Raw genomic sequence first — 14,812 nt, 5'->3', positions numbered from 1 at the left:
GAGATCCAAAGCAAGTTGAAAGATTGGATCCAAAATTGATGATTATTGGAGGTAAAAGTTGATGATGCAGGGTTGTTTTTGTAATTGGAACCAATATGATACTGCAGTGATTGGCACTGACGTCCTAATTTTGTGATAGGAAAATAGGTTGTTGATATGGTGGAGAATAGTTGTAGTTTACAGGGTGAAATTGATCAGATGGTAAAATAGACACTGTAATGATAGATGGAATTTACTTCAGATAAATGCACATGATGCATATTGGGAGGACTAATGAGGGCAGGACAAACAATGAATTCTATGTCGTTAATGAGTATTGAAGAACAGAGGATCCTGACGGACTGAAGGGATTGAAAGAGGCTTGGATGAGGGTAAGGAATGGAAATGAAAGGATACTGGATGGAATAGATGAAGGATGTGGTCAGAATGGCAGAAGAAGTAGATAGCAGCACAGGTAGATTAAGTGGTGAAGATAGCAAGTGGGATAGTTGCCTTTATTATTTGAGGCATAGAATATAAAGCAGGTTGGTTAGTACACAACTGTGGTACTATGTAAAGTTCTCATTGGCACACTATCAGAAGGATTTAATTGCATGGGGGATTCACTGGATGTTTAGTGGGTCAAGCAGCATCTGTGGAGGCAAAGGGATGGTCGACATTTCAGTTTGGAATGCTGCATCAGGCTACAGTCTCTTGTATACCTGATGCAGGGTTTTTCCCCTGCATTTTTTTTTGCTCCAGATTCCAGTATCTACACCTTTTGTGTCTACTTGGACGTTGCCTAGAATGAAGCCTTTCAGTTATGAGGAGCAACTGGATTTTCCTTTGAAGAGGATTTTGGAAAGGCTTTCAGTAGGTTCCATTGAGGAGATAGCTAAACAAAGCTAGAGCAGATGGAATTAAGGGTATTAACTAATGTGGGCTGAGATTTGGTTGATAGATAACATATTGTAGGAATAAATGAGTCCTTTGCAAGTTGGCCTGCTGTGACTAGTGGAGCAATCCAGACTGGTATTTGAGTCCAATCTATTCACACCCATTAGGTTGATCTGATAGAGTTTTTTTTTAAACTCCCAGTTCAAAGTTTAAAGTAAACTTATTACCAAAGTACATAGTGTATATGTCACCATTTACAATCCTGAGATTCATTTTCTTGCAGCATTCACAGTAAATATAAGAAACACAATGAAAGACCATGCCAACAAGACAATCAATGTGCAAAAGGCAACAAACTGCAAATGCAAAATGAAAAAATTGTAAATAAATAAGCAATAAATATCAAGAACATGAGATGAAGAGTCTTTGAAAGTGAGTCCGTAGGTTGTGGGAACAGTTCAGTGATAGAGCTAGAGAAATTGAGTGAAGTTGTTCCCCCTGGTTCAAGAGCCTGGTGGTTGTTGATATGAAACTGAATTGGAATATGAGTAGTGGTTTTGATGGAAAGAGGATTTTGACAGGCTAAGTGAATAGGTAACCCAAAAAGGTGGGGTACAATGAAGAAATTGTGAGATCGTGTAGAAAAGCACAGAAATAATAACTTTTTTCTTGAGTGTGGGAGAATGGGAAATATCCATCAAGTAATTCCACAGATTTTTTTTTATCTCTTTCTGGGCAATTGCAACAAGCAAACGTGACTCTATTCTCCTAAGAAGTTCAGCTCTCCCTGTAAACTCTATAAGAGCATATATCAAGATAATATGAAAACAGAGATAGGTTTGAAAACTATAATCCCTTTTCTCAGTTAATACCATTGTATCCATCAAGTTGTCTTTCTCCATCGTCCTCCAGGACTTGTGGGTATAATTCAAGATGTCACTTACTGGCAGTAATCAATGGATGGAGGAATGCTGAAGGTGTAATCTTAATGCTGAAGTATTTAAATTAGTTTGTAACTCTTAGAAATCCATTGCTCTAACCATCTGCCAATCATTTCTTCCTGCAAAATTCCATGGTACTGTTTAACTGGATTCTCTTTTGACTGGTGGAGTTCTTCCAGTATTTAGATTCTTGAACTATTTGGAGAAATGTCTTTGCAATAATTCATGATTCAAACATCCCATGTGGCTGTCAGAAGGAATCTTAAGTACGCATAAAACGTTATCTGAAATTCAAAAGTAAATCGTTGGTCAGGAAACATTTCAGAATGCGCTGAGGACATAAAGGAAAATATATTTCGCGGCCTTTCAAATAGCAGCATTTAGTGCTGTGCACTGTTTAAACACAGTTTGGATTTGCAAATAATATTTGTTTTTAAAGTCACCAGATCGCTATAAGATGTTTAATAATGAATAATCCAATCAGAATTTGCAGAAATATCTAATGACTATATAATAACTTCCGGAACGCTCGGATTCGCTTTAATTAGTGTTTACATAAAACGTCGCCAAGCACGACTTGCAACTGGGAAATGATTGATGCATAGTTGAGCCAATAGGCTTCCAGGTTTGGTCTATTTGTGTTATTGGCAAAGCACCATTTGGTCGGTTGCACCAATGGGAAAGGTTAGTTCTTAGTATGTCCCGCCTTTCCCTCGGAGACAAGCTCCCGGTGTAGTGTATCGAACAGTGAAGCGGAGGCAGTGTTGGAAGGGCGACGTTGGAATTGTTGAAGGAGATTGCTGCTGGAGCTCAGGTAAAATGCAAGAGGGGTTGACGCTTGCTCTTGGGTATTAGGAGTACATCTCTACCAACCCCATCCATTCCATATGTATCTGATGCGCCGCATTGTAACTGGCTTGTTAAAGTAACACTCCATCAGCATAGCAGGGTTGCAAAGTGGTTCAATTAATTGATCTAAAAGAAACTCTTATTTTAAAAAAAACTTCAAACAGATAAAAAATACGTCCTGATAGCGTTTGCTGCTTTATCGAAGAAAGTTTTTAAATAGCAAAAATACCAAGGTGGTCCTAGGGAGAATGAGCAGGGTGGTCTTGGAATGGAGATATTAACACAAAGGGAATGCATAATTATTATTCAGATGAATTATTATTTATGTAATTAGATGAAAACAATGTGTGTGCCTGTAAGTATCGTCACAATGGAGACAGGAAAATTATTCACACCTACAAAGGGGAATCAGGAGCTGTTTCACAACCATATGGAGAAGATAATGCGGGAAAAATCACATCATCAGCATTTAGTGCAACAGATTTAAATATACTTTCATTTGCTCAGTTGTGTGTGTACAAGCCTTTTCAAAAGATCTATTTGCAAGTACAACTTTTGTAATTGAACTTTATCGGTAGATGTTGAAATCTAAATGTAGCATATCCGTGAAAGAGGGTGAGTTTCTATTATTATTCAAATTATGAGTTAAAGGTGCAGGAAGTCCTTGGATGTTTATATTATTCTACCAGAAGGTTTTGCTCTGTTGTTATATGACATTCTATCCTGTGCCAACGGTCTGCAGGATGGTTTTGACTGTGATGCAGTCATTCTCTTTCATTGGCAGTCCAGCTTTCCTTAAGGATGTAGAATGATTTCTGTGATTTTAAAAAAAGTGGCTTTTGATTCTTCTGTGGGACAGTTGGAAAAGCGTTCACAAAATCATCTTCTGGTAGTATTCACTATTTTCACAGTTTTTCTGTTACCTTCTGAAGGCAGGTCAATCTGGAATACTGAGGAGTGGCTAATATTTACAGGTACAATTCAGTTGGTTAAGATGCATCTGTAAAGTTGTCTGCGGTTCTGGTTTCCACAGGAGTAGAAAGATGTGGTAGCACTAGAAAGAGTGAACAGATTCACCAGCATATTGCCTGGAATGGAAGGTATAGGTTACAAGGAGAGATTGGATAATCTGGGACTCTTCTCATTGCATATTCTGTGATTGCACAGAAAGCATTCCACATTCTTAAAGGAAACATAAAACATAGCAATCTACAGCATGTTACAGGCCCTTCGGCCCATAATCTTGTGCTGACCATGTAACCTCGAGAAACTGTCTAGAATTCCCCAACTGCATAGCCCTCATAGCTTTATGTTTACAAATTATGTTACATTATTAAAATACGTTCTACCCTGCAAATATAAACATATATTTTGTGCCCTTGCACCTTCCTTTTATGAGGAACTGGACTGAAGATGTGATATTCTTGCCAGCTGGACTATCAATGCAAGTGGCTGAAGGGTGACTTTACAGAGGTTTATTAAACTGAAGGACATACATAGGGTAGATGGCTCTGACTTTTCCAGGTTATGGAGTCTAAAACTAGAGGACAGAAGTTAAAGATGAGAAGGGAACAGGTTTAAAGGACCCTGACAGTCAGGTTTTTCACACAAATAGTGGTGGACATATGGAAGAAGCTCCCTAAGTAGAGGTGGTACAATCGCAACAATTTTTAAAAAATCATTTGGACAAGTACATGGATAGGAAAGGAATAGTGAGGTGTTAGCCAAATGCTGGAAAATGGTGTGATGAGTAATGTTTCCAACATAATAGAATACAAAGAAGAGAAATGTTCCAGGAGGTTTATCGTTAGCTTGGAAATTCGGTTGATGTTGAGAAGCACAAGCAAATAGCCATACTTTAAAATGGAGAAAGGGAACAAATGTTGCAAACGAGAGAGGGAATAATATTAGCGGATGTTTGGAACATGTTAGCAGGTTGTCAGCGGATGCAGGAGGACGTGGATCAGCTAGAATGTTTGATGAAATGGTGATAGATGACCTTCAATCCATGTGGTAGTGCATTTTGGAAAGTCAAATTCTGGTAGAACATAGAGAGTAAAGGCAGTGATCTTAGGAACATAGATGTGTAGGGAGATCAAACATGAGGAAATCTGCAGATGCTGGAAATTCAAACAACAACACACATAAAATGCTGGTGGAACGCAGCAAGCTGGGCAGCATCTGTAGGGAGAAGTGCTGTCGACGTTTCGGGCCGAGACCCTTCGTCAGGACTAACCAAAAGGAAAGATAGTAAGAGATTTGAAAGTAGTAGGGGGAGGGGGAAATGCGAAATGATAGGAGAAGACCGGAGGGGATGGGATGAAGCTAAGAGCGGGAAAGGTGATTGCCGAAAGTGATACAGAGCTGGAGAAGGGAAAGGATCATGGGACGGGAGGCCTCAGGAGAAAGAAAGGTGGGGGTGGTGAAGCACCAGAGGGAGATGGAGAACAAGCAAACAACTAAATATGTCAGGAATGGGGTAAGAAGGGGAGGAGGGGCATTAACAGAAGTTAGAGAAGTCAATGTTCATGCCATCAGGTTGGAGGCTACCCAGCTGGTATATAAGGTGTTGTTCCTCCAACCTGAGTTTGGATTCATTTTGACAGTAGAGGAGGCCATGGATAGACATATCAGAATAGGATGTGGAATTAAAATGTGTGGCAGATTCAAATCCATAGGCCTCTGAAAGTGACAACACGGGTAGATACGGTAATGGAAGATACATTTGGTGAACTTTTCTTTGTAGTCTGAGACACTATAAGAGTTGATGGCATATCATATTACCGTCATACGAAATGTTGTTTAGGCTGCACTAGAGTCTGGTTACTGCACTACAGGAGGGATGTGGTAGCAACAGAGTGAGTGCTGAAGTGACTTATCTAGATGTTGCTGAGAATGGAAGCTTGTAGTAAATAAAGATGGTGGATAGGGTTAGGTTTATGCTCACTAGAGTGTCGGAGACTGAGGGGTGATGTTATAGAGTTTCATAAAATGAGAAAGGGTTGTATAGAATAAATAGTCTTTATTTCCTGGACAGATGACCCTAGAACCAGAGGGCATAAGTTTATGGTACAGGGGAGAAGTTTAAAGGAGATCTAAATTTTTCTCACAGAGAGTGGCAGTAATGTGGAGCGAGCTGTCAGAGGAGAAGGTAGAGGCAGATATAGTTACTGTATAACAGGTGAAAGGATTTGGACAAGTACTTGGATAGGAAAGGCATAGAGGGAGATGGGCCTAATGCAGCCAAATGGGTTTGGTGTAGAAAGGCTTCACCGTTGGCATGGCTGAGGTGGGCCGAAAAAGCCTGTTTCAATGCTGTATCTTTCTATGACTTTATGACCTATAGGAAACCATGTTCCTTTTATCATGTCCTCTTTCCCAAGTAACGTTGTCTAGCAGTAACTATGTTTCACTTGTCTTTGTTCTGAACTATCATTGCATTTCTTGTTGATGTTTATTGGGACACCCCCCCCCCCCCCCCAAAAGAATAAATCAGTGAAGCAGCATTCGGGCATTTTCACCGAGAAATGTATTCTGCAGGCACCGACAGAACTAGACTCAGAGTGCACCTTCTGATAATTTTCTTCACTCCCATGCAAGTAAGGCATCATAGCAACCACTTTAATCAACGCGATGCATGACTCGGTTAGAACCAACATAAGATGAGCTGTGCAGGAGTTGGCTACAGTTGTCTTCTCCAAAGCAAACACATCTTGTGCTGTCACAAAGCATATTGGGATGAGCTGCAGAACAGATGCACCAAGCTGTCTCAGTAACTGGATTGGAGATCAGCTTTGTGATCGATGGTAGAGGTGGGTTCACAATCAATCATTTTATTTGTACTTCCATGCTTAATTATTGGTGTAGTGTGTCAGACTGGGAGAGGGTTACTGGCTTACTTCAGGGATCATGTTATTCCCGGTGTTTTACAAGCTGTTCCCCTCTATTCTTGATCATCACCAAGTAGCAAACCAGCAGGCCGAGCAGTATCTATGGGAGGAGAGGAGCCGTTGTCACAGGGTTTTGACCTGAAAGAAACATTGACATTTTATTTCCTCCCACAGGTGCTGTCGTACAGCAGAGTTCTTCCAGCAGGTTGTCTCAGGTGGGAGCTGAGGCTGCGGTTGCTAACCAGGAATGTACCCTAGTTGCCTTTCAAGGCTGACTTTGTAGCTCTCTGCCCTGGAACTCCTGTGCAGCTCCCGTGGCACTGGCTGTTGTTTCTGGTTGGTCATATTTCATGATGAAATCGCTACAGCTAGTTAGCATACGCTGCAGCTGCCCTTGGACAGAAGGTGACTGAATTCCATATTTAGAAGACTGAAAGCATTTTCTACACAGATCTGGTAGTTGTGTGGCTCTGTATCATGAGTGTGAATTGATGAATGAATACAGGGAGTCGGACAGCAGCCCTTTACCATAGGATCTGCCCACTGAAAATGTCTGGCTTTGTGGATTCCTGAGGATGAAGGTATCACACGTGACAAACATAGGATGTGAGCCCTTTGGCTCACCGTTGTCTGCACAGAATGATGCCACTCTAATCCCTTCTCCCTACACATGGTGTGTATCTCTCTAGTTCCAGCCAAGTTATTTGTTCAAATGCCTCTTAAGCATTGCTGTCCTTTCTGCTTATGTCGCTCCTTCTGGTAGCACATTCTGTGCATCCACCACTCTGTGTAAACAAAGGAGCCTTGTAAACTTCCTTTAAGCTTTCCCCTTCTCACCTTAAAGCTGTCTTCTCCAGTAGGTTGCATTTCCAGCGGAAGTAAGATTTTGACCATCCATTCTGCGTCTCTTCTAATTTTAAATATTTCCCTTGTCACCCCTCAGCCTCTAATAATGTACAGAAAGCAAACAATCTATGAAGCATCACCTTGTAGTCAATGTAGGCAACATCCTGATGAACCTTTCCCAAGTCTCTACATACCACCTATTGAACAGAAGTACCCACCTGTGACCCAAGCAAAGTTTTATACAGCTGCAATATGATTTCCCAGCTTTTGTACTCAGTGCTCTGATCAATGAGGGCAAGTATGCCTCGTGTCTTCTTTACCTTTACCTTCATCCATTTGTATTGCCATTTTCGTGAAGCAATAGATTTGCTCCCTGAGATCCCTGTATACGGGGGGGGGGGGGGGGGTGGGGGGGGGTGATTGATAAGTTTGTGGCCTAAGGTAGAAGGAGTCAATTTTAGAAAACCTAGCACATTTATTTTTCCTACATTTACACGCTTAGTCCAGCGGTCGTGGAGCATACGGATCCTTTCTTTGTAAAAGTCTGTTTCTTGGAAGAGGTCCACAGCAGGGGTGATTGATAAGTTTGTGGCCTAAGGTAGAGGGAAATGAGTTATACAGCTCTCGTTACATGCACGTGCAGTTCAACTCTTTGAGTGATAATGCAGAAAGTTTGAAGTTAATTACTCATCTCCTTCCACCTTAGGCCACAAACCTATCAATCACGCCTCGTATATCAGGACATTTACCGTATATTTTCTCTTGCATTTAACCTCTTAAAATGCAAAACCTCGCACTTGTCCAGATGAAGCACCATCTTCCATTTCTCTGATCAGCTCTCAAGCTGATCTACATCTGGGCATGTCTGTACAATATACTTGTACATTGAAGGAATAGAAACCTTCTGATGAGGAAGTTTGGGTTATCATGGCTAAATGCATTTATAGGAAACCAGTTCCCAGTGTCTAAAATATCACTAGTTCCTCACTACTGAAATTAAAATTATTCCCTGAATAAAATGCCTGAGTGTCCTCTCTGTGCTCTGGACTGCCAACTGGGAGATGTGTTATCTGTATGATCCTGTGATAATGAATTTGGAAATCGGTGTCATTTTAACCTCCATTGAGAAAGCAGCCCATAAAGGGTTGTAAAGATCCCAGAACGTGCAGACTCCTGGGTTTCCAAGCTGCAAAGATGTTGGGATTTCAATCAATGATGAGCTGAATGATGGAACAGATTTCATAATCTACGTGTATGTTCTTCTGTCTGTAACTCAGATGGAAATTTTACATTGAATGTAGAGGCATGGTTATGAGGTGCTGAATGCAGCCTTCCAGCATGTCACCCTGGTTTTGGCAGACTACTTGTGCGACCAAGGAGTTGAGAGCCAACGGAATTGAGTTTCCTCTAGAATCAAAGGGAACACAGTGACTTTTGAAGGGTCAGATTTGAGCAATTTAGTGAGATCAAGCTCTGATTAATTAGCGATCTGCTACACCCTTGACGGCCTGCAAGCTGCAGCACTCCAGTTGTCTCCACGCTCAATTCCCATTAACTTGCTCAGCTATATACTCAACAGTATTTTTCCCTCCCCTTCTCATCTTGCCTCCCTCCATGCAGATTTGACTTCCAGCTGTGTTCTGGTATCTTTCCTATATGTCCATTCTTTGTGTAGACAGTGACTTCTAGCAATTATAGTGCTGAGCTAAGAGATCACAGGGAGAACCCAAGCTTTCTATCTTTAGCTTGCGATCACTTTCAATATTGGCTAGGTAACGCATTCTCTAGAGTCAGGAAGTTGTAGACAGACAGACAGACAGACATACTTTATTGATCCTGAGGGAAATTGGGTTTCGTTGCAGTCACACCAACCAAGAATAGTGTAGAAATATAGCAATATAAAACCATCAATAATTAAATAATAATAATAAGTTAATTATGCCAAGTGGAAATAAGTCCAGGACCAGCCTATTGGCTCAGGGTGTCTGACACTCCGAGGGAGGAGTTGTAAAGTTTGATGGCCACAGGCAGGAATGACTTCCTATGACGCTTAGTGTTGCATCTCGGTGGAATGAGTCTCTGGCTGAATGTACTCCTGTGCCTAACCAGTACATTATGGAGTTTGTAGTGTTTCAGGGTCTCCATGGCATGACTTACACTCTAGTGCAAACTGAGAGCTCTTAAGGTATCAAACATAGATTCCCTGGTAAACACAACACAAGTTATTCTGCAGATGCTGGAAATGAAAAGTAATACACACAAAATGATGGAGGAACTCAGCAGGCCAGGCAGCACCTATGGAAATAAATAAGCAGTCAATGTATTCCACCAAGATCCAATTCCCTGATGCTATTTTGAGGAAAAAAACAGGGAAGATTTTCCTGATGCCATGAAAAATAGTTGTGCTTTGACTATTTTCATTTGAAAGGTTGCTACCTTATTGATGTTTGGGAGATCTTGCGGCATCCTAAATTTCCAAGTGAGTCCATTCCAAAAGCGTGTTATTGTAATACCAGGTGCTGTGAAAATTCACAAGCTTTCTCCTTTATGCTTGTGGAACTTGAGGTGATGAAGGTTTATCTTTTTGTATTGCTTATAGTTTATGCTTTGCTTTGATAAGTGTTTATTCACCTAGCAGAATGATTCTCCATAAGATTGGATGAATGGTCTATATTTCTGCTTGTGGAAAAAAAAAATCACAAACACAGTCCAGCCAGACACAGCGACTGTTAGGTCAACAATTCTCCTGGTGTGAGCAGCTGAATCCCTGCTTCTTAAGAATTCTTTACAATATATGTGAATGGTCTCTTGGAACTCCTTATTTGGCTAGGACATTTTCTGGAATTCAATGCAAAAATGTTAATGAGACTTCAAAGGCATTGCATGCCATTTGATTTGGAAGTTTTCTTGAATGATGTCATTGAATCTGTAGCCAGAGCTTTTATTTTCATTATTCTGTATAATCACTGAGGGTGTGAATACCTTTATTTTCTTCCCAATTACACTGGAGCTATGACTGCAAGGAGCAGATGAGTGGCAGGCACTCTAATCTGCTTCTGGATCTCTGCCAGTCCTACTATTGAATGGATATCTGGAAGGGAAGAGGTAGTTGCCCCAGAATAATTCTGTGCCCATCTCCTCCCCCCCCCCACTGTTTTGCATAATTCCTGAGCACCAGAGTCTATATCCTCCACTCACTGCTGTGTTTGTGTTTTACTTTTGATTTTTATTCTGTACATACAGCAAGCTCTGTTACATCTTCAATTCTTTTTCCCATGTTAAGTACAAACAGGATATTGTATAATGGGCTGTCATCTTTCCTCGTTCTGAGAAGTTTCAGCCTTGCTGGATAGCCGTTAATGTTTTTCTCTCGCCCTCCCTCAACCTTGCCCCCACCTACCGGGGCATAGGTTTAATTAACCCATTACAATTATCACATAGCCAGAGATGACAGTAATTTTTCCGTGCTCTTTCCAATCCCACCCAGGCTATTCAGAGGTCTCAGAATAATTATAGCACTGACTAAATATAAAGTAATAAAAACACAAAATGCTGGCAGAACTCAGCAGGCCAGACAGCATCTATGGGAGGAGGTAGTGACGACGTTTCAGGCCGAAACCCTTCATCAGGAGTATAAAGTAATGTATGTTTCAAAGCTCATGAAACGTTTATTTCCGTTGTATGAATTTGTATTTGTGACAACATTGACCAGTGGTAAAAGACTTGACGATGAGATAAGGATCATTTTTTTAAATGTTTAAGTACAATGAGAGAGTTTAATAGAAATTCCTGCATACAGATCACTGCTGGAGTATGGACTGTGTCATCGGAGCAGGCATCTTGCTAAACCTTTCCTTGGCTCAGTGGACAATTAAATATCACTTGAAGTCCTGGCCAACATCTACAGTGCCATTGCACTGAAGGTTCTGATGTGTATTTTGTGGAGGTGAAAGGGACATTAAAACAAGGCTCTGCCTGCCCTGTTAGAGGTACATTTAAAAACTTACCAGATGCTTTTGAACTGTAGCAAACATATTGAGGACTACTGGTCAATATTTATTCTTCAACCAATGTCATTAAAATTAGATTATTTTGTCATTATGTTGTTATAGTTTGTGGGATTTTAATATATGTGAATTAATTTGTTTCTTGCTGTGTAGCTGTGACTACATTTCATTCACTGTAAAGTGCTTTGGGCTGCTATAAGGTTGAGAGAAAAAAAATTATAAATCCTTAAGGAAATCAGCATTTCCAATACTGCAGTATTCAAGATTGTGGGAACAGTAGTAAGCTGATGGAACATATTTGAATTTCTCTAGACATCCAGACTAGATGCATTTTACTGTTTGGTGTTTAGTAAAAATAGGTGAGCTTTTTTAAAAAAAAGTTATTGGGCCATCCAAATTGGGTGCTAAATGCTAGAAATTCAAAACAGTTCAATTAGTGGCAGCTCCTGCCTCATTATCTGCTTCCTTCATTGAAACTATTAAATGATCACACCTTTTTTTTGGTTTTGTTTTTGGTGATGAATTTGGTCAAGTTTGTTTCCAGTAATTATTACTTGACCATGAAAGAGACATCCTTCTCGCCTTCACCACTGGTTAGATTTCTATTCATAGTTTAACCAACAGTATTTTATCTGACTAATTGCTTTTGTCTGGTTCTACTTCTTTGAAGAGGCATGCAGATGCAACTCTGCATAGGCCCCATATAAATGCAAAGAGCAGTTGTGTCATTGGCTGCGTATGTCTTGCTTCGAAGTGAGCATTGCCTCAAATCGATGAATATCTGCTCTTGTAGCATCATAAAATAATATGCTATCCACCTAGACTCATTGTTCCTTTCCTGGTCAGCTGTCAGTGGTGGTCATTGCGCCGTTGGTATCTTGCATTGTTTTCCATTGTAGAGAATGGATGGTGGCTCATGTAATCCTATATGATATGAGTAAATTAGATTCTCTACAGTATGAAGGTTAAGTGGAAGAAGGAATGGAAATATATTCTGTGGAAATCAAAGTAGAGAGGAAGGTTATTCAAACTTTCATCTGCTGAATTGACTTGAACCAGTCTGAAACATTCTCAGAATTTTGCTGAGATTGTAGGAAAGGCTGCAATTCAGCATATTTAGATTACAGTACACTTCAACATTCGGAAGTCTCGGTATGCTGGTTAACCCAGTGCTGTTGTGGTCTGGTTTTGATGATTAGCAATTCTGAAGGATGGGAAGTTTGTCTGGATTTTTAATCAAAGTACGAAACTAATCACTGAAATTTTCTGACATGTTGATTACATATTGTGCTTGATACTGTCTATTAATTTAATCTAATCATAGCGTATTGTTCATCTTAAATTTACTTTGATTCAAGCATTAACAGAGTTGAATAGTTGAGAATAATTGAATAATTGTCTTGTATTCCCTTGATGAGAGTAGAATGAAGGATAATTTGATTGATATGTTCAAAATAAAAAAGATCTTCAGGGAAAGTAAATTTATCCCCATTAAGGGAATTTAGAAGTAGGAGATTTATTAAAAATAGAACTAGGCTATTCAGGAATGATATTAAAGGCACTATTTATTCAAAGACAGTAGAAATTTGGAACTCTTTTGACCCAAGAGACACTGAATAATGGTGAACTGAAGCATTAAGACTTGAGTGCTGAGACAGTCATTTGACCGATGTTTTAACGAGAGCTTGGTACATCGAGCAGTAAAACACAGTAACAGTCTCTTCAGCCCACCATGTCTTTGCTGACCATGATGTCAAATTAAACTAATCCCATCTGCCTTACAAAGGATCCATACCCTTCTATTCCGTTTTCATTCATCTGTCTGTATAAATGCCTCTTAAATGCCACTGTCATGTCTACTTTCAGTTACCCCAGGCAACACATTCCAGGCACATACTTGTGCCACAGGTTACCCTAAACTTTCTCCCTTTCACCTGAAGACTATGCCCTCTAAGATTTGACATTTCTACCCTGGGAGCAAAACTCTTACTATCTACCTGATCTGTGCCTCTCAGAACTTATGTAAACTTCTGTCAGCTCTCCCCTTAGTCTCTAGTTACCAGAGGAAACAGCCCAAGTTGTTCCAATCTCTCCTGATAGCAAACGCCCTCTGCTCCAAGCCACATCCCGGTGAACCTCCTATGCCTGCACTCCAAAGCCTCCATATGCTTTTGGCAGGTAATATGGTAGCCAATTTAGAGCACATTACTCAAAGTAAAGATGTGAAGAACAGAAAGAAAATGGATCTGGTGCTTGAATCAGCTGTATTCTAATTGAATAACACATCACACTTGCACCTCTTTGGCTCCTGTGGTCACGTGAGGCATCTTGAATTTGAATTTATTTAAATCTTTTATCCATCCCACAACGTGAGTGAGTGAAAATCTTTGCGTTATGACTCCATCACAATGTCCAGACATGTGAATTTATAAGTCTAATGGATTGTAGAAAGGAGCTGTCCTGTAGCCTGTTGGTCCTGGCTTTAATGCTGTGGTATCATTTGCCAGACGGAAGCAACTGAAGCAGTTTATGGTTGGGATGACTGGTGTCCCTGATGATCTTCCAGGCTGCCTTTACACACCTGCTGCTGTAAATGTCCTCAATGGAGGGAGGTTCACATCCACAGATGCGCTGGGCTGTCGGTACCACTCTCTGCAGGGCCCAGTGATCAAGGTTGGTGCATTTTCCATACCAGGTGGTGATGTAGCCAGTCAGGATTCTCTCAATTGTGCCCCTGTAGAAGGTTGTGAGGATTTGGGGGCTCATGCCAAATGTCTTCAGTTGCCTGAGGTCGAAGAGACAATGTTGTGCTTTTTTTTGCTACACAGCCAGTGTGTACAGTCCAGGTGAGGTCATCGGTGATGTGTATTCCAAACTACTCTTGTCTAAGATCGTTATTTGCAATGACATTTGACTCCTGAAATTTTCAGTATATGATTATAATCAACCTTGGAGTGTAACTACAATATGGACAGAGGACCCAGTGGCCATTCACAGTTTGAGTTCGTTGTTTAATTTAACCATGCATAGTTATGTCTTAAAAGGATGTAATATTCTGTTTCTCCTGCTTTATGTAAAACATAAAGACTAGTAGTTGTGTGCATGCCTTTTTAAGCAAAATTTTCCAAAATATAAAGTGAAAGCAATTTTTCTATCTTTTCCCATTGTATATCCCAATTCTATATTGGTAAACAGTATATTTTAAATACCTTTTCTTCTGGAACATTGTAAAGGCAAAGGGATGTTGGGTATATTGAAGCACATGCCTAGAAATGAGCTCACGCTCCTTTCCTCTGCTCAATTGCAGAGGAGAATTGAATGTGTCCCTTTATAGCCAAGGAAAAGAAATTTGGCATTTTCAGAGAACATTTCTGAAAGCAATAAAAATGCTGAAAACTCCTCA

The 14,812-nt window shown here is 40.3% G+C and overlaps 1 protein-coding gene across 1 annotated transcript in view; it reads left to right on the top strand.

Annotated features, from left to right (window-relative positions):
- Positions 1-2,537: 2,537 nt before the first annotated feature.
- LOC132399687 (engulfment and cell motility protein 2) overlaps positions 2,538-14,812 on the top strand; it is a 198,348-nt gene continuing 186,073 nt past the window's right edge. The window contains exon 1 of the mRNA XM_059980344.1: positions 2,538-2,631. The gene's annotated coding sequence lies outside the window, so the exon portion shown is untranslated. The remainder of the gene's footprint in view (positions 2,632-14,812) is intronic.

The sequence above is a fragment of the Hypanus sabinus genome, chromosome 9 (genome assembly GCF_030144855.1).
Source record: "Hypanus sabinus isolate sHypSab1 chromosome 9, sHypSab1.hap1, whole genome shotgun sequence".
In the NCBI taxonomy this organism is placed as follows: Eukaryota; Metazoa; Chordata; class Chondrichthyes; order Myliobatiformes; family Dasyatidae; genus Hypanus; species Hypanus sabinus.
The sequence above is the reverse complement of the archived record's forward strand: the minus strand, read 5'-3'. Positions and strand labels throughout refer to the sequence as shown.